This window comes from Dermacentor andersoni, unplaced genomic scaffold, assembly GCF_023375885.2.
Source record: "Dermacentor andersoni unplaced genomic scaffold, qqDerAnde1_hic_scaffold ctg00000394.1, whole genome shotgun sequence".
NCBI classification, from domain to species: domain Eukaryota; kingdom Metazoa; phylum Arthropoda; class Arachnida; order Ixodida; family Ixodidae; genus Dermacentor; species Dermacentor andersoni.
The window spans coordinates 20001-37500 of NW_027315080.1; the positions used below are offsets into that span (position 1 = coordinate 20001).

Sequence of the window (17500 nt, forward strand, 5' to 3'; positions counted from 1 at the left end):
GCGGCTTCTGAGTACGAGGCGGTTTTCCTTTTGTTTTTTCTGCCGATAATTGTACTCATCTGCCACGTCTCTCACCACGATATGATATTTTTTTGGGGGGTTTCTCCTTTGATCCTCAAGTGAACGGACTGTCCAGTACTGATGCCATTTACAAAAATCCAAAACAGCAGAGGCCCGCACCTGCTCAATCAACGCCAACTCAATTTAAGGAAGGGCTGTTCAAAAGCTGATCGAAACCATCCAGTTTGGGAAAACCTATTTTATGCAGTAGTTTTTATTATTATTATTTTTTTTTTTTTTATTGTGAGAGACGTGAAATCGACACCACGAAATGAACGTCCCTTTGTTACCCTTTTGTTACCGCGGCTTCGAAACCGTGCGTAATACCAATTTAATTGTGTCCTGGTTGGCCGTTTGTCAGCACTTTGTGTTCTTCTAGAAAATCAACTACTAGTTTATAAATTACGTGCGCGAAATTTTCCTCCGTGTGCACCACCAAAATACTTAAAGAAGAGAGAATGCGTCCGGGGCCTTGGGATTTCGAAAATGACGTGCTCTGAAATTTTCACATCCGCCATTGGAAAGATAATTATTATCCGTCGTAAAAAAAAAAAAAAAGAAAAAAAAAAAAGAAAGAAATCACATTTGAAATTATCATTGAAAGTGGCCACGTTTTTCGGGGCATGTCTTGATGAAATAATCTCAGTTCAGTTCAGCATGATTGGATTTCATCTTTTCCAGTATTCTCAGTACTCTCGTTGTAGTACCAATTGCCGGCAGATTTTTTTTTTTAGTTGTTTAGAGTTATACATTCCTGAACGATGTTTTTCTTTTCCTCAAAGCTAGCCATAGAACCAGCGCTTTCTATAAAATCATGACAATAAGAATCCAGCATATCGGTTCATCTTCGGCGCGATTAAAGTTCGGGAACTGGCGATTTTTTATTGCCGTGATCAAGAAGGTTAACACCAGATAAGGCGTGATATTTCAGCATACCAGTCGCGATATCTAATCGAATCTAAGATTGAAATGGCGTTCTGAATTCTTTCGGTTCCAGATAGAAAGAAACAGAAAAAAAAAAAAAAAAGAAAGGATGTGATTGATTGCCATTCAAATCTGAAGACCGCGTGGAGAAAGTGTTCCGGTTTACATTCGGCAAATCAAAATGAACGGCTAAAATTAATCTATCGTCTGGTTTCATGCGCGAGATCACGTAAAAGGCAGCCATTCTTCTTAACATGGTTTCTCTCTTTTGCTCTCTCATTCGCGCACGGAAATTTCTTCGTACGGGAATTTTATGAAGCGAAGGCGGCTGCAGACCATTTTCTTTGTTTAGTTCATGTTCGTAGGCGCAAATTACAAACCTAACACTTGGAGCAACATTTCCACTACTCTAGAGGGGCATGAACTGTAGACAGTGCACGCTTTCTCATTTATCCAATCGCTCGCAAACACATTGCATTGCTAGTCTACAGTGGCAATACAAAGTGACGTTTCACCATGCACGTCGAAGTTCATTACCAGTACCGCGCCAGCATCGACCGGCCGGCGAAGCGACGAGCTCAGCAGCGCATGCGCAAGGCCCGACACCACCCCAACCGAGCTTCCCTGCTTATCGGAGAGAACAAGTGCGCGTGAACACGGGCGCGTCTGAGTATCTGGATTTAAAAAAAAAAAAAGAAAACAAAGAAAGCGTTTCCGAGATATTGACAAAGACAAGTGGTCGCGGTCGCTCTGAATCTTATCGTATTATAGAAAACGTGGGAAGGCGGCGCTTCCTCGAGGGTCAGAAAGTACAATCGTCGAACTAGGTGGCAAGTGGAGTACATCCTTTTTCTTGGAACGGTTTGCAATTGACTGCTTGAATGTGCCGACCACGCGTCGCGGGTCGCGTATAGAGCCAACCGTTGGCAAGCACGCGTCTAGCGTAGCAGCAGAACCGATCGCGGTTGCGATAACCCATCGTTGGCAGCGAAAAACACACGCGACACAGATGTTTGTAGCAATAACCGTACAAATCAATGTGGTTTTAAATATAGCTTCACTGGTCACCCAAGAAGGGCACCGAAACTTTCTCATGACGCACACCGCTGTAGTCCACAAAGAACAAAGCGCACAAAATAGATATGATACAGCCGCACCGCATTATTTCGTGTTTTCAGCATTTCATTACTTTCGTGTGCATGCGCGCTAGGGCCACGCAGGCCAGGAGTAAAAGGCACGAAAAGAAAAAAAAAAAAAAAAATGATACGCAATCCTAAGCTTTGACTTGACTGCTGTGGCACTCGCATTTGTGTTCTTTACCTTAGGCGAACGCAATGCGCAAACTGAACTGGAATTTCCAATAATGGAAATTCCTGTTTGGCTCATATTTGCGTTTTTCGCCCGAGCAAGCGCTTCACTGCACTACGCTTTGCCCCTTCAACGTGGCTACACTGCCCGGCAGGCGTGTTCTGCGTAGGGCCGAACCTGCAGGCAAAAAGCATGGGCGCCGCCATCTTGTTGAGAGCGGCGCCAGGGACACAATCGCGCCTAGCTCATTGAGTTTTCCCCCAAAACTGAAAAAAATTTGACTTCATTAAACGAGAAAGATGCCACGAGTGCCCCAACAAAAAGCTTTGAGGATTACCGAAGGGTAACTGAGGGCGACGCAACGGGCTCTGGAAAGAAGGATGATGGGTGTGGCGTCACGGGGGGATCGGAATAGAGCAGATTGGGGTGTGCGAGAAGAAACGCTCGTTAATGACACCAAAGTTTAAACCAGGAAAAACAAATGGGCATGCGCAGGGCATGCAATCTGGGGGGAAGATAACCGGTGGCCATTAAGGGTTACAGACTGAATTCCAAGAGGAGGGAAGCGTAGCAGGGGGTGGCAGAAAGTTAGGAGGGCAGATTAGATTAGGGACTACATGGCGACAATCGGCACCTGACCGGGGTACTTGGAGGATCATGGCAGATGCCTTTGCCCTGCAGTGGGCGTAGCCAGGATGATGATGATGATGATGTTCATGATGAAAAGGTAGCAACAGGTCTTCGTAACATACAGGTTAGAAAGATGAGGCACCTTTTAACCCTTGAATATATTTCGCCACATTTGGGCATACGACAAGTTTGTTTTCGAGGCGCTCGGTCCCACTGCTGCGAAAATGTGTACACAAAGGCTGCACAGTAGTTGCCAGAAATCGGGCACTCTATTTTTCTTTCATAGGGAATCTTTCTTCCACTTGGGCAGCGGATTTCGGCGGCAGGGCGAGCTTGCGTGGCCGCGGTGGTTTACGGATCCAAGCGATAGTGAACTCCAAAATCCAGTGTTGGCTTTGAGTGGGATTCATATTGATTGCGAACCCCACGGCTAATCCTACCCCCCATCCCCCCAAGTGGCTCTTTACAGGAGACAATCATTCAGAGACATCGGACAAATAGGAATTCTGGTTCTTTCTTTTGCTTTCATTAATTTTTCTCGAAGCCCATAACTAGAAATTTGCTGGAGCGGCTGTCCCATTTGCGACGCAACAAGTGCGACGCTACACACAGATGGAGTGGCAGTTTAATTACTCTCGTGGTCCGCGAACCGGCATCGTTGCGTGTAGTATAGGAATGGTGCGTGTCAAGTCACTGCTCGCGTTGAGCTTGTGCTCTTCATTTTGATTGAATGAAGTCTCACCTAAGTGAGCGGGGCCGATCCCGGAGGTAGTGCAATACCGGGCCGACCTGCGGCGGAGGTGAAGCAGGCTTCAAGCACTCCGCCAACTTCCAAAAATAGGTTTAATATCGTGGGTCCATATAGAACCCGTATCAGATATTAAGCTGATAAGAACAGATACTACACTTTGATCTTAGCCAAAAGGCCGAGAAGCGATGTCCTTCACTTCACTTCATTGTACTACTGCCTTGTGGGCGCCCTGCCGACATGGGTAACCTCAGCAACAGCGTGGGCAATATTATAAAATTCAGCCTGTGTACAGACTCAACGCTCCCTATCTCACGGATGAACTCGCAACGCCTCAGTCTTTCGCTGTTAACGAAACGCTGTCGCGTAGAAACGAGACCCGAGTGCAAGCTTGCTTGTAACGCGAAACCAACCAAGGCAACCTCGTAGAAAACGGAACAGGCGAGCGGAAAAAAACGCGCCAGGGGAATGCTTACTTCCGTCTGAATGCGACCGCTCAAGGTGACCTTCCTTGAGGGCTTCGTTTCAAGCCCGTGTGCAATTGTAATATACTACGCGCATTTCCTTCATTTCTTTTTATTTACCGCAAGGCCCACTGAAAATTTTGATACGGCACAGGCCGGGACGGATCGCAACGTGTCGAATCGACCGGTAGAATTAGGTAGCATGCCCCATGTACGAAGACGAGCAACATAGAAGTGAATGACAAAATAAATATAGAAAACGCTGCACACTCCTTCCCACCGGAAACATAGAGGGGAGAAAGATCGCCATCACACACGCGAGACAGATAAAAAAAAAAAAAAAAGTGCTACCTCATCATCTTTACCATTACCGTGTGTGTGTATGTATATATGCATGTGTGTGTGTGTGTGTGTGTGTGTGTGTTTGTGTATTTATATATATATATATATATATATACGCACACATGCTAGCATAGCTTAAACGCAGCTGGAAAGCTCAGCCTTGCACAAGAACCACCCCCTGTCGCAAACCCCTTTGAAACATTCAAATGGGAAACACGAGTACAGCGAGGTCGTTCGAACCTGGCGCCAAAACGCATTAGCGCCATCTGTGTACGGAACTAGGAAAACCTGCGGACTTTGCAATACAGAAAGAAAGGTAGATGGCGCGAGCTAACGCTCCATTGCATACTAAGAACGAGAGTTAGTGAATAATGGCAGAAACGTCTTGGGAAGAGAAAAAAAAAAAAAAAAAACGCGCAACAGTTGTTGGCTTGTGCAAGCACTCTATGTTACAGCGATTAAAGAGCATAGCATCTTCTACAACAGCAGCTACAAAAAGAAGAAGAACGTGAGAGAGGGAGAGACACAGGCGTGTTTCTTTGGAATGCAGAGCATGCAGCACATACTATAAAGTGCCAAAGAGACGGGGAAAGCAGATGGCGCGAAGGTGTATGTCCTCAAAGCTTGAAAGCAATTTCTAAATTACAACATGTACCGAAGTCCACCTACTCTCATCAGGTTGCTCCCGCCTCCAGTTGCGTTTAAAGTGAAATTACAGTCGCCTCAAAGGCAGACAGAGAGAGAGTGAAAATAGGTACACTTGCTTCGCGCAGCTGCAGCCGTTCAAATTTTACAGCAAGAGCACTCCCGAAAGCACAAAGTCCGCTGCCGCCTGGGCGCAATGCGCTCGCTTCAGTAAATTGCCGTGCTGGCCTCGGCAACCAAGAGGTGTAGTGCGGCAGACTGCTGCATTGTAGCACACCGGAAACCGTGCAGACGTAAGCGATCGCCTCGACATCGCTGCGAGCGCTCGAAGAGACAAAGTCCGAAACCACGTGTGCCGGGGCGGTGCGAGCGCGACGCCTTTGACGCAACTTTTGCGTACAAGCCGCCGCACCGCCACGACGGAATCGCTGGCATCCCGCACGCAGCTGCATTGTGTCACGCCGGCAATCGTTGAAACACCACGCAGTCGTCGGCGTCGGCCCCGACATGGTTGCGAGCGCTGGAAGAGACAAAGTCCGAAACCGCGTGTGCCGGGGCGGCGCGAGCGCGACGCCTTTGACGCAACTTTTGCGTACAAGCCGCCGCACGGCCACGACGGAGCCGGTGTCACCCTGCAGAGGGCTGCACTATAGCACGCCGGGAACCGGCAAAGAACCGCGCAGACGTCGTCGTTGGCCGCGGCGTTGCCGCGAGCACGCGAAGAGACAAAGTCCGAAACGACGTCAGCCGGGGCGTCGAGCACGCCGCCCGCACTGTTCGCACGCGTGCTCGGAAATGGCGAAGGGGCCGCGCTAGCGTGCCTTGAATCGGTGAGCGGCGGTACCGCGGCGATCGCCAGAGCTCGAATCCGCCCTGCAAAAGCCAAATATTGGCGCTCGGCTCGGCGCAGTACGCCGCCGCGTCGCACGAGTACGGCCCCATGGAGGTCTGGGCACTTATCGCTGCTACTGTAAGGGGCCGTACGGCCCCGGCCGACATTGTACCGTAGTGCGATTTTCGGCTTGCGCGTGCTCGTGGCGTAGTCCGCGCACCGTTCCGACGTCGACAATCGTGCCCACGACTACGCGAGCGCTGGAAGAGACAAAGTCCGAAACCGCGTGTGCCGGGGCGGCGCGAGCGCGACGCCTTTGACGCAACTTTTGCGTACAAGCCGCCGCACGGACACGACGGAATCGCTGGCATCCCGCACGCAGCTGCATTGTGTCACGCCGGCAATCGTTGAAACACCACGCAGTCGTCGGCGTCGGCCCCGACATGGTTGCGAGCGCTGGAAGAGACAAAGTCCGAAACCGCGTGTGCCGGGGCGGCGCGAGCGCGACGCCTTTGACGCAACTTTTGCGTACAAGCCGCCGCACGGCCACGACGGAGCCGGTGTCACCCTGCAGAGGGCTGCACTATAGCACGCCGGGAACCGGCAAAGAACCGCGCAGACGTCGTCGTTGGCCGCGGCGTTGCCGCGAGCACGCGAAGAGACAAAGTCCGAAACGACGTCAGCCGGGGCGTCGAGCACGCCGCCCGCACTGTTCGCACGCGTGCTCGGAAATGGCGAAGGGGCCGCGCTAGCGTGCCTTGAATCGGTGAGCGGCGGTACCGCGGCGATCGCCAGAGCTCGAATCCGCCCTGCAAAAGCCAAATATTGGCGCTCGGCTCGGCGCAGTACGCGGCCGCGTCGCACGAGTACGGCCCCATGGAGGTCTGGGCACTTATCGCTGCTACTGTAAGGGGCCGTACGGCCCCGGCCGACATTGTACCGTAGTGCGATTTTCGGCTTGCGCGTGCTCGTGGCGTAGTCCGCGCACCGTTCCGACGTCGACAATCGTGCCCACGACTACGCGAGCGCTGGAAGAGACAAAGTCCGAAACCGCGTGTGCCGGGGCGGCGCGAGCGCGACGCCTTTGACGCAACTTTTGCGTACAAGCCGCCGCACGGCCACGACGGAGCCGGTGTCACCCTGCAGAGGGCTGCACTATAGCACGCCGGGAACCGGCAAAGAACCGCGCAGACGTCGTCGTTGGCCGCGGCGTTGCCGCGAGCACGCGAAGAGACAAAGTCCGAAACGACGTCAGCCGGGGCGTCGAGCACGCCGCCCGCACTGTTCGCACGCGTGCTCGGAAATGGCGAAGGGGCCGCGCTAGCGTGCCTTGAATCGGTGAGCGGCGGTACCGCGGCAATCGCCAGAGCTCGAATCCGCCCTGCAAAAGCCAAATATTGGCGCTCGGCTCGGCGCAGTACGCCGCCGCGTCGCACGAGTACGGCCCCATGGAGGTCTGGGCACTTATCGCTGCTACTGTAAGGGGCCGTAGGGCCCCGGCCGACATTGTACCGTAGTGCGATTTTCGTCTTGCGCGTGCTCGTGGCGGTGTCCGCGCACCGTTCCGAAGTCGACAATCGTGCCCACGACTACGCGAGCGCTGGAAGAGACAAAGTCCGAAACCGCGTGTGCCGGGGCGGCGCGAGCGCGACGCCTTTGACGCAACTTTTGCGTACAAGCCGCCGCACGGCCACGACGGAGCCGGTGTCACCCTGCAGAGGGCTGCACTATAGCACGCCGGGAACCGGCAAAGAACCGCGCAGACGTCGTCGTTGGCCGCGGCGTTGCCGCGAGCACGCGAAGAGACAAAGTCCGAAACGACGTCAGCCGGGGCGTCGAGCACGCCGCCCGCACTGTTCGCACTCGTGCTCGGAAATGGCGAAGGGGCCGTGCTAGCGTGCCTCGAATCGATCGGCCGGGGGCCCCGTAGGGCGACAGAAAGGCAATTGTGCAGGAAACCGTACTGGCCATTAGCGAGAAATTGCCGTTCGCGCATTCGGTAGACGCGCTGCGCTTTCACGACTTCGGCATTGTGCTGCCGACGTAAGCTTTCAATCTTGCTCGCGGCGTTACGAGGCGGCACGATTTTCGCCAAACGCTCGTCGAAAGTGGCACGAGTACGGCCCCATGGAGGTCTGGGTACTTATCGCTGCTATTATATGGGGGTCCCAGAGAGCAGTCGCCCCCAAAGCGACCTGGGTGTTTGATATGCGGCGGGCTTCGTGCCCGTCAAGCGTGTCCCCGGTATCGCTCCCGTGGATCCCACAGCTGACGTCTGCAGCCTCATCCGCTTGATGCGTTAGGGGCTGGTTGTCGGACGACGCTTTTTCCACGATATCGAAGTGTGTTCCGCATCGTCCTCGGACGAATCAAATACGAAAGCGCCGAAGGCGCGGGCGTGACCCGTCGCCTAGCGGCTTTGCCGTCTCGGCTACGTTGCAAGTGTCGGTCGGTCCACCAGTGCTGCGGGCTCGAGAGAAACCGCAAGCCGCGATCGAGTCGACACAACCGGTCTATCGAGAATGTTGCGTGCTTCTTGCCGCGTGGCGATACCCGGCCCTGCGGGGAGGGCGCCGTAGCGAGCTCGAACGCCGTCGTCTCGGACTGTGCAAAGTGCTACCCTTTGCGAGAACGAAGCGTGTTGGGGCGCCTGAAGGTGGCCTCGGCATCGCAAAAACGGCGTCCGGCCTGCTTGAAAGGCTGGACGCGCAGTTGAACGATTACCTGGTTGATCCTGCCAGTAATCATATGCTTGTCTCAAAGATTAAGCCATGCATGTCTAAGTACATGCCGAAATAAGGCGAAACCGCGAATGGCTCATTAAATCAGTTATGGTTCCTTAGATCGTTTCTTCCTACTTGGATAACTGTGGCAATTCTAGAGCTAATACATGCAGTGAGCCTGAAGCCCTTTGGGCGACGGGTGCTTTTATTAGACCAAGATCGATCGGGTTTCGGCCCGTATTGTGTGGTGACTCTGGATAACTTTGTGCTGATCGCATGGCCACGAGCCGGCGACGTTTCTTTCAAGTGTCTGCCTTATCAACTTTCGATGGTAGGTTACTTGCTTACCATGGTTGTTACGGGTAACGGAGAATCAGGGTTCGATTCCGGAGAGGGAGCCTGAGAAACGGCTACCACATCCAAGGAAGGCAGCAGGCGCGCAAATTACCCACTCCCGGCACGGGGAGGTAGTGACGAAAAATAACAATACGGGACTCTTTTGAGGCCCCGTAATTGAAATGAGTACACTCTAAATCCTTTAACGAGGATCAATTGGAGGGCAAGTCTGGTGCCAGCAGCCGCGGTAATTCCAGCTCCAATAGCGTATACTAAAGCTGCTGCGGTTAAAAAGCTCGTAGTTGGATCTCAGTTCCAGACGAGTAGTGCATCTACCCGATGCGACGGCTCGGACTGAACATCATGCCGGTCCTTTCTTGGTGCACTTCATTGTGTGCCTCGAGAAGGCCGGTGCTTTTACTTTGAAAAAATTAGAGTGCTCAACGCAGGCGAGTCGCCTGAATAAACTTGCATGGAATAATAGAACAAGACCTCGTTTCTGTTCTGTTGGTTTTTGGAATACGAGGTAATGATTAAGAGGGACAGACGGGGGCATTCGTATTGCGGCGCTAGAGGTGAAATTCTTGGACCGTCGCAAGACGAACTACTGCGAAAGCATTTGCCAAGAATGTTTTCTTTGATCAAGAACGAAAGTCAGAGGTTCGAAGGCGATCAGATACCGCCCTAGTTCTGACCATAAACGATGCCAACCAGCGATCCGCCTGAGTTACTCAAATGACTCGGCGGGCAGCTTCCGGGAAACCAAAGTGTTTGGGTTCCGGGGGAAGTATGGTTGCAAAGCTGAAACTTAAAGGAATTGACGGAAGGGCACCACCAGGAGTGGAGCCTGCGGCTTAATTTGACTCAACACGGGAAAACTTACCCGGCCCGGACACTGGGAGGATTGACAGATTGAGAGCTCTTTCTTGATTCGGTGGATGGTGGTGCATGGCCGTTCTTAGTTGGTGGAGCGATTTGTCTGGTTAATTCCGATAACGAACGAGACTCTAGCCTATTAAATAGGTGCGGGGTTCCCAGCACCTTACAACCTTCTTAGAGGGACAAGCGGCTCCTAGCCGCACGAAACAGAGCAATAACAGGTCTGTGATGCCCTTAGATGTCCGGGGCCGCACGCGCGCTACACTGAAGGAAGCAGCGTGTCTTTATCCCTGTCTGAAAGGACTGGGTAACCCGTGGAACTTCTTTCGTGATTGGGATAGGGGCTTGCAATTGTTCCCCTTGAACGAGGAATTCCCAGTAAGCGCGAGTCATAAGCTCGCGTTGATTACGTCCCTGCCCTTTGTACACACCGCCCGTCGCTACTACCGATTGAATGATTTAGTGAGGTCTTCGGACCGATGTCCGGCGCGGCCTTTCGGTTGCGCCGGTCTGTTGGAAAGATGACCAAACTTGATCATTTAGAGGAAGTAAAAGTCGTAACAAGGTTTCCGTAGGTGAACCTGCGGAAGGATCATTACCGGATTGTGAAGGGTGGCGAGCGCCATTGTTTCTACCCCGTGTGGGTGAAGCAGCTCGCTGCGCCCGACGCTTTCCGCCGCTGGCCCCGCTTGGACGCGGGGACGGCTATACCCGAACATGCCGGGGACTGCCTGAATTTTGAGGGGCGCCCCGTGCCAAATTTGTTGCGCCCAGTGGACGCCGGCTGCAACCTTGGACGGTTGGCTTGGCCGCGCCCGCGGGTAGAAACGGCGTAACGCACACTGGGTGGGCTTTCTGTCCGCTTTGGCGCTCTTGCGCGGAATGGGAGTAAGACGACCCGACCTGCTGCTTTGCCCAGTACGAGGGGAACGGCGAAGCGTGCGGTCGGTCAAGGAACTGACGGTCGAGAGCTAATGCCGCTGCCGCTTAGTACACACACGGAACCGTGGTGCGAGCGCTCTCCCGTCCTCCGCGGCAAACGCTGCCGAGTCTGAAAAGGCTGGCGGCTGCCGGTCGCTTCCTGCGGCGAGTATGGAGTAACGACCCGACTTTGTTGCCACCCAAGTACTAAAGGAACGGTGTGGCGCTCGGTCGGTCATGGAACTGTCGGTATGAGGGTGCGGCTGCCAAGTACGGAAGGAACCGTGGCCTAAAGTGCTCTCCCGTCCTCCGCGGCAAATGCCACCGAGTCCGAAAGGGCCGGAGGCTGCCGGTCGGCTCCTGCTCGTGACGCGCGAGGTGTCGAGATCGCGGTTTAATGCGACGACGTCTGCAGGCTATTCGCCCGCCGCCGAGGGAAAGGCGGCGTTGCTGCGAAGTACCGAAGGAAACGCGGCTTTGCTACGTCGGAAGCGTTCTGCGGTTAGCGGACTTGTGCGCTTTGGGAAGGCGCCGCACGTCGAAAGAGGAAGTACGGACAGACGAGGGACTGTAGTCCCGGTTTCGAACGCACTTGCGGCCAGGCCCTTGCTGGCTTCGTCTTCCGCCTCAAGTAGACTTGTTGTGGCGCCGGCGCAGGGAGCCGTCCCTGGCACTGGCCGAGTGGTTTTGGAGAGCTGCGCGAGTACGCGCGCCGGGCTCTTGTCTTTCGTCTCAAGTAGGCTGTTGGATCAACAGCGGTTATGCTGCGGCGATCTGCCGATGCGAAAGTGTGTGTGTGTTTGAGGCCCTTCTATGAACCTACTGCTGACTGAAGCGAAGCACGTCGATGGGGGTGAAGCCCTGCCCGTGGCCGTGTAGCCGTTAAAGACTCCACAGCGGCTTAGCCCTAATCATGGCTCTGTCGCTCTTTGCAATTTTTAGTGGAGCGATGTGAACGTGCACACGAGACACACGGGTCCGGTGGATGGTTGGCAGGTAAAACCGGCTTCGAGTGCGCGCAAACGGCATAAGGTGCCTCGAGGGCAAGCGAGGAAGGCGTGGGCGCAAAACACACGCGCGAGTAGCAGGAGTGGAGTGCCATTAGGCTTTCAGCTGCTGAGACGCGGCCGCCGAAAGAGCGAGACTGGAGGAGCGCACGCCGAAAGGCGCTCTTCGAAACCACACACAGGGAGACGCCACGTGCCTAAAACCCTGGTTGTACTGTACTGAATTGAACAAACTATTTTTCACGACTCTAAGCGGTGGATCACTCGGTTCTCGGGTCGATGAAGAACGCAGCCAGCTGCGAGACTTGGTGTGAATTGCAGGACACACTGAGCACTGATTCTTTGAACGCACATTGCGGCCTTGGGTCTTCCCTTGGCTTCGTCTGTCTGAGGGTCGGATCACATATCAAGAGAGACTTCGGCGCACAGGGAACGTGCGTCCGTCGACTCGTTTTGACCGCGTCGGCATCATGGACAGTACGTTGAGCGCTAAAGCCACGCGCCAGCGGCCTCACGAGAGGGAGACGGTGGCAAACCGTTGTGCCAATTCTTCGAAAAGACGGAAACGAGGCAATACTACTGCAGCGTGACGAGTGCGCGCCTCTAGTAAGACCGCCGCAGGATGGAGTCGGATACCTGCAGGGAAAGAGCGGTCCAAGCACGAGGCGCGAACGTCTGTTGCCATGTAGCGCGCACGTTTGCGAGAGAGTCGGAAGCGCACGCTTGCGTGCACGGAAAACGTGGGAATGAAACGCCGGCCGATTCCCGCGCCGTGCGCAAAGCCAGCGCGATCGCAATTTGCGCTGTTTGCCTTCGAAGTACGTCGAGCTCCAGAGCTGGTCGCTCGTTCACGTCACCGCAGCTGTGTGGGCGCCCTTCCGGGCTTCGTCGCAGGAATGGGAATCGGCAGATTCTTGCGAGGAGCGGGGAGGAGAAGGGTGGCCCCCGAAAGCGGTTCGACGCGACAGCGCCGTCTGCGAGCGAGAAGAGTCACGGCACGGCGGAGAATTGCCGCGAAACGGAAAATGTCTCCTTCGAGAGCGTGGGTGCCCCGTTGGCGGAGCTGAAGCGTTCCGTCGTAGTCCGCCGTCGGTCCAAGTGCTTCGCAGTCTCTGTCCCCTAAAGACTGGGCCACTCCAGTTGGGGCAGGGGCGACGCTACACGAGACGATGCCTCCCGCCAGGTTTTAGTCGCCCCTGCGGTGCCCGCTGAAGCGGCGCGCTGCTAAGGCGATCTTTGCCTCGGTGGTGTTTGGGCTTCAGACACGGTCGCTTACCACGCAACTGCTCGTGCGCCGCACGCGCGCAGGCGGTTCACCGCCTGCCAGCCTCGTCTATAAGTAGCTCCGTGTTGGGCGAAGGACGTGGTAGGGCGTCGCACTCGGTTGGCGCTGGGTTTTCGAACGTGTCGAGTCCTTTTCGGCATACCGCTCGTATGACGCACGCGCGCAGGCGTTGTGCCGCCTGCCAGCCTCGTCCGTAAGGACGTGGCAGGGCGTCGTACTCGGTCGTGCTGGAATGGGCGAAAGCGATGTATCCGTTGTCGACCTCAGATCAGGCGAGACAACCCGCTGAATTTAAGCATATCACTAAGCGGAGGAAAAGAAACCAACAGGGATTCCCCGAGTAGCTGCGAGCGAAACGGGACCGAGCCCAGCACCGAATCCCCCGTCCTTGCAGGCGGTCGGGAAATGTGGTGTATGGGAGGCGACGTTCTCGGGTGTTTGCGACGGTGCAAGTCCCCCTGACAGGGGCTTGTCCCAGAGTGGGTGCCAGGCCCGTCTCCGCCGTTGCGCGCCCGGGATGAAGCCTCCCGTGAGTCGGGTTGCTTGAGAGTGCAGCCCTAAGTGGGTGGTAAACTCCATCTAAGGCTAAATACGACCGAGAGACCGATAGTTCACAAGTACCGTGAGGGAAAGTTGAAAAGAACTTTGAAGAGAGAGTTCAAGAGTACGTGAAACCGCTTAGAGTAAAACGGGTGGGCCCTCGAAGCTCGAAAGCGGTGGGATTCAGTCTCCGGAAGACCGCGGAGCCGGCGGCGTCGGGTAAACGGCCCCCTTCGGGGGGCTGTTCCGGCTGCTGGCACGCAGACGCGGTCTCCAGGGTGCGCACTTCCCACCGCCGGTAGAACGCCGCGACGGACGCGGGTCAATGGGAAAAGTACGACTTTGAGTCCGGCTATGGAGGTGACCTGCCCGTCCCTTCGGGGACGGCACGCGGGAGTTATACCTCGCCGTGCACGAGAAGTTCGTCACCCCGTCCAGGCCCCATGGGCTTCTCCCGGCTGTCGGGAGGCCCGAACGATGACGCCCTCCGGAAACGGAGCGGAGAACCCGCTGGGCAAGCTTGTCGTCTCCTGTCGTCCGGGTTGGTCCCGTGGCGGCGGGTTGGCCGGCGAGAAGCCGCTGCGAGCGGGGCAATTCTCCCGCGGAGGCGCTATCGTGGTTTGCGGCGAGTAGGTCGGTAACCCACCCGACCCGTCTTGAAACACGGACCAAGGAGTCTAACATGTGCGCGAGTCAATGGGTCTCTCGAAACCCAATGGCGCAATGAAACGTGAAGGCCCCTTGCGGGCTGCGTTGCGATCCCGGACCGCACAGGGGTCCGAAAAAGGGAGCAGCAACGGCCCGTCCCAGGCGCTCACTCGTCGCCGGGGCGGAGCGAGAGCGCACACGTTGGCACCCGAAAGATGGTGAACTATGCCCGGGCAGGACGAGGCCAGAGGAAACTCTGGTGGAGGTCCGAAGCGATTCTGACGTGCAAATCGATCGTCCGACCTGGGTATAGGGGCGAAAGACCAATCGAACCATCTAGTAGCTGGTTCCCTCCGAAGTTTCCCTCAGGATAGCTGGCGCTCGATGGGAGAGCAGTCACACCTGGTAAAGCGAATGATTAGAGGCATTGGGGTCGAAACGTCCTCAACCTATTCTCAAACTTTCAATGGGTGTACGGGAGGCCTTCTGGGTTGAGGCCTCCCGCTGCGATGAGAGTGCCAAGTGGGCCACTTTTGGTAAGCAGAACTGGCGCTGTGGGATGAACCAAACGCCGGGGTAAGGCGCCCGAGTCGGGACGCTCATGAGAACCCATGAAGGGTGTTGGTTGCTTAAGACAGCAGGACGGTGGCCATGGAAGTCGGAATCCGCTAAGGAGTGTGTAACAACTCACCTGCCGAAGCAACTAGCCCCGAAAATGGATGGCGCTCTAGCGTCGCGCCTATCCCCGGCCGTCGCCGGCAGAAAAGCACGAAATGTGGGGGTGCTAAGCCGCGACGAGTAGGAGGGCCGCAGCGGTGGGCGTTGAAGGTGTCGGGCGTGAGCCCGCCTGGAGCCGCCGCTGGTGCAGATCTTGGTGGTAGTAGCAAATACTCAAGTGAGAACCTTGAGGACTGAAGTGGAGAAGGGTTCCATGTGAACAGCAGTTGAACATGGGTCAGTCGGTCCTTAGGGAAAGGAGAAATCCTTTCAGAAGCGGGCGCGTTTGTGCAGCTCAGTCTGTGAATCGGAGACGCCCCGCTGCAACCAAAAGGGAATCGGGTTAACAGTCCCGAACCCGGCTACGGAGATCGGTCCTTCGGGACCCAGTGCGGCAACGCAAACCAGCTCGGAGACGCCGATGGGAGCCCCGGGAAGAGTTTTCTTTTCTCTGTAAGGAGATCGAGTCCCTGGAATGGGTTCACCCCGAGATAGGGACGGTGGCTCCGTAGAGCAGTGCGGCTCTTGCGCTGTCCGGTGCGCTCCTGTCGGCCCTTGAAAATCCGAGTGAGGGAGTGTGATTTTCGTGCCGGACCGTACCCACATCCGCAGCAGGTCTCCAAGGTGAACAGCCTCTAGTCGATAGACCAATGTAGGTAAGGGAAGTCGGCAAAACGGATCCGTAACCTTGGGAAAAGGATTGGCTCTGAGGGCTGAGCCGGTCGGGCTGGGGTCCAGAAGCAGGAACGGCACTGCACCGGGACTGGGCGAGGCTCGCCGCCGTAAAAAGCGGTGCGGCCGAGCCCGGACCAGCGTCGGGACCTTCCTGTGGAAAGCCACAGCTGTGCATTTTCCGTGGGCTTCGCGCCTGAGGTTCTTGCTTCGGCCGGCAGAAAACAGCCAACTCAGAACTGGCACGGACCGGGGGAATCCGACTGTCTAATTAAAACAAAGCATTGCGAGGGCCGTTGACGGTGCTGACGCAATGTGATTTCTGCCCAGTGCTCTGAATGTCAACGTGAAGAAATTCAAAAAAGCGCGGGTAAACGGCGGGAGTAACTATGACTCTCTTCGTCCGATAACAATTTCGTCGGTAATTGTTCGGACCTTTTCCAGACTAATTCTCTTAAGATTGCAGGATTCCTATAACTTTAATAAACTGCAAAGTGGTTTTTCACCAGACAGGGCCGCACAATCTAATCTTCTCATCTTACAGGGTGTGATGAAGCATGCCAAGAAATTTCACAGGCCCCTCTTCGCTGCTTCTCTCGATCTTCGAAAGGCATTTGATTCAATCAGTCACCACGCACTCTTTACGGCTCTGGAGGAAGGCGGCTGCCATACTGCATACTTGGACAGTATCAGGGACATGTATACCGCGCAGGCCACCACTTTCGCCTACAGAGGAACAAGCGATAACATTAGGATGTACGTCCAAAGGGGAATTAAACAGGGGGACCCTTTGTCTCCATTTCTTTTTAATTTAACACTGGACCCTCTATTAAACCAGCTAAACTCCTCGACTTTTGGCTATGCCATAAACGGTCAAACGATCGCAGCGATGGCCTATGCAGATGACTTACTATTTGTAGCCTCATCATACGAAGAACTGAAGAGAAACCTGGAGGTTGCAGAAAGTCACTTCAAAAAAATCGGATTGGCCTTAAACCCACTAAAAACCCAATATTTTGGTTGGCGGTTCGACTCCCACAGACTAAAATGGTTCGACTACGGCATTCCTGACCTAACAGTTGGGGATGCCGTGATCGTCCCAAAGGTTCGCAACGAACCCATTCGATACCTGGGAGTCGACCTTTTCGTAAACAAACACCCGACGGCTTCAATTGACAGTATTCGACGTGATCTTAATCTGATTAATTCGGCCCAGTTGAAGCCATTTCAAAAACTTAACTGTATCTCGACCTTATTGGTTCCGAAATTGATGTACGCAGCCTCCAGCTCTCTCACAGTTCTACCTTTAACCAGAAAACTAGACCGTGACATACGTCAGGAGATCAAACGCATCCTACATCTCCCTGCATCCTTTCCCGACATTCTCATACATACTCCTCATCGAGCAGGAGGCCTTGGCGTACTGGAGCTTTCGCGAGTGGCGGCCGAGTGCCAGGTGAAAGCATTCGCTCGGCTCCAACGTCTAGGGTCTCCAATCGTGGATGCGGTATTAGAAGGACCGCTACGTAGAGACCGGGAAGCAATCGAGGAGAAGATGGGCGTTGCAACCGGCCTCGTAGAGCCTAAGTCTCTACAAAAAGCTCTACAGCAGGCACGTAAAACACACTTGGAGGACTGGAAGGAAAATTATACAAACAAAAGCCTATTTGCTTTTGAGAGCGATCCAGTTGGAAATGGGTGGCTTCGGCCAGACACCAGGTACATGGGAGATGGCGATCGCATCCGCTCCCTGCGCCTGCGTAGTAACCTATTTCCAACAAGGACACTCTCCAATCGGCACTCCGCGGATGATTCGGCC

At 54.8% G+C, this 17500-nt stretch overlaps 3 non-coding genes and 1 pseudogene across 3 annotated transcripts; 3 read left to right on the plus strand and 1 right to left on the minus strand.

Annotated features, from left to right (window-relative positions):
* Positions 1-3668: 3668 nt before the first annotated feature.
* On the minus strand, positions 3669-3860 carry LOC126524229 (U2 spliceosomal RNA). The gene has a single exon (XR_007597890.1). It is a non-coding gene; the product is annotated as a U2 spliceosomal RNA (small nuclear RNA).
* A 4814-nt stretch (positions 3861-8674) lies between these two features.
* Positions 8675-10489, plus strand: LOC126524177 (small subunit ribosomal RNA). Its single transcript, XR_007597885.1, has one exon. It is a non-coding gene; the product is annotated as a small subunit ribosomal RNA (ribosomal RNA).
* A 1574-nt stretch (positions 10490-12063) lies between these two features.
* LOC126524207 (5.8S ribosomal RNA) lies at positions 12064-12216 on the plus strand. Its single transcript, XR_007597886.1, has one exon. It is a non-coding gene; the product is annotated as a 5.8S ribosomal RNA (ribosomal RNA).
* A 1146-nt stretch (positions 12217-13362) lies between these two features.
* LOC126524202 (large subunit ribosomal RNA) overlaps positions 13363-17500 on the plus strand; it is a 6803-nt pseudogene continuing 2665 nt past the window's right edge.